We start from the raw sequence: 2,451 nt of genomic DNA on the forward strand, positions 1-2,451 counted from the left end.
TGAAATAGTTAATCCACAAAGGTTTCATTAGATATGCATTTATATATAATGCGTTCATGTTCAATCCAAGCAGGCTTCTAATTCAAGAGTCATTCTCACTTCATTCAAAAATCTCACCCCTAAACATCTGCTTATTTTACATTTTTCTCTTTTCAAACATCAGTTTATTTTACATTTAGAATAGAAAGAATATTTTCTAATCTCTTTGCCTTAGAATCTTGAAATCTAGATTTTAAATTTGTATCATGAAATAGAATGAATATTACTTGTTAAAGGAAGCAACTTTTCCAAGTCTCCTCTTGCCAAATATTTATTGCTTTATTTATAAAAAAAGAAAAACAGTAATGCAAGCAAACAAAGGCACCAAATATTAATGCTGAGTCCAAGGAATACACAAACAAGCTACACAAGGATGCAGACACGTGAACAAATGATTATGGTAGTATTAATCCTATTGAGCTATACACATGAGTTGCTTTAGCAGTAAAGTAGGTAAGTACTAAAGTCCTAAAGAACGGGGTAGTAATAGGAATTACTTCCTATGAAGAGGAAACTATTTTAGTCTGAAGGTCAAGGAAGAGATAGCCAGGAGGGAAACAAGAATAGGTGTATTTCCTGACAGAGTAATTAACATATAAAACTTAATGATCCAATCTATGAGAAATTTAAATATACTTGAATATAAGCATGGTGGATATTTGGCCACAAAGGTGAGAAATGTAGACAGACAGCAAGGTGACAAGATACGTATGCCCCCAGGAAGATTTCCAACAGCATCTTGCTGGTGATGAGAACAGGGAGAAATTTAATTTTGGGGGTTATCAGGTTTCTGTTTTACAAAGATCTCACTGAAAAATTAGGAAATTTGTATAAAGGTAGTAAAGGTGGAGGCTGGTATAACAGCTAAGGAAATGATGCAGTAAAGCAGCTTAAAATACATGTTTGTCTATCCCTACACAGTGACATTAGGCATGAAAATAAAGGAACATATGCATGACAGGTTTGGGGAGGTAGAATATAAAGGGCTTGGTGACTGGAATTGTGAGTAGAAAGTTAACAAGGGCTCCTACATTTCCCAGGCATTCTCAAGAAATCATATTTAAGAGCAATCACAGTTGCTCTTAAATTGGTGAGTTCGAAGTGCCTGTGGAATATCTGGTAGACGTTTTAAATAGAATAAATAAGATTCCTATTACACCACCATGATTTCTCTATTTTTTTTCATTTAATTATTAACAAAAATATAAATATTAGTATTTGTTATACATCAGATAGAGTTAAAAACACAGTATGCTTGTTTTGGGCCCTATGGAAATTGTGTCCCTAATCAGTTTTTTACTATGCTTACACTTTCAAAATGATTTATTGATAAAAGGAATACAACCAGTTACATAAAATTGCATGTAACTGTTGAATACATGCATTTGAGGTCTATATACAAATTAGTATTTTATTAGGTGGCAGAGAGAAAAGGCATGCCTACCTTATAAATAGAAAGCATCTATGCAAAATTCTTCCTTTTGTTAAGGACTATGTTTTGTGTCCCCCACCACTTCCACCAAATACATACATTTAGGTTCTAACTGCCAGTATCTTAGACAATGATTGTATTTAAACATATACCTTTTAAAGAGATAATTAAGGTTAATTGAGGTCAGATGGATGAGGTTTAATTCAATCGGACTTATGTCCATGTAAAAAGTTGGAAAGATACCAGGGATGCCCACACACAGTGAAAAGGCCACATAAAGGTGGAGAAGGCAATTAATTATCTACAAGCCAAAGAGATTGGCCTCAGAAGAAACTAAGCCTGCCAACACCTTGATCTTGATCTTCTAACTTCATCTTCAGAACTATGTTTAAGAATCCCGCTTTGTGGTATTTTGTTATGGCAGCCCTAGCAAATTAATACATCTCTTTTCATTTGGAATAAATAATTGAAAAAACACTTTAAATACTGTATCCTTCACTACCCACTTCCCCACCCCAAAAATAATTTTTTAAAGATTTTATTTGTCAGAGACAGGGAGAGAGAGCGCGCCAGCATGCACAAGCAGAGGGAGCAGCAGGCAGAGGGAGAAGCAGGCTCCCTGCTAAGCAAGGAGCCCAACCCAGGACAAAAATATGGATATTTTTCACAAATTTGCATGTCATCTTTGTCCAGGGGCCATGCTAATCTTCTCTGTATCATTCCAATTTTAGTATATGTCCTGCTGAAGCAAGCACCACCCCCCTGCCCCCCCAAGGAAATAAATTGATGAATTTGTTTGTTGTCAATTTCTTTATACTCATCTGTGTATTACTAGTAGGCCATATCACTAGTCAAGCCATGTTCATGAATTTTGTGTTCTCTCTCCTCCTCCCCTTGCCCCCCATAAAAATAATTATCCCTTAGAGTTTGGCCATACCTGTTTCATACTCCTGCTCACAAAAATAAACTCAAGCCTGTTT

The 2,451-nt window shown here is 35.5% G+C and overlaps 1 non-coding gene across 1 annotated transcript; it reads right to left on the minus strand.

Moving 5' to 3' along the window:
- Positions 1-2,119: 2,119 nt before the first annotated feature.
- Positions 2,120-2,226, minus strand: LOC131839977 (U6 spliceosomal RNA). The gene has a single exon (XR_009357099.1). It is a non-coding gene; the product is annotated as a U6 spliceosomal RNA (small nuclear RNA).
- Between the last annotated feature and the right edge of the window lie 225 nt (positions 2,227-2,451).

This window comes from Mustela lutreola, chromosome 8 (assembly GCF_030435805.1).
Source record: "Mustela lutreola isolate mMusLut2 chromosome 8, mMusLut2.pri, whole genome shotgun sequence".
Taxonomy (NCBI): Eukaryota; Metazoa; Chordata; class Mammalia; order Carnivora; family Mustelidae; genus Mustela; species Mustela lutreola.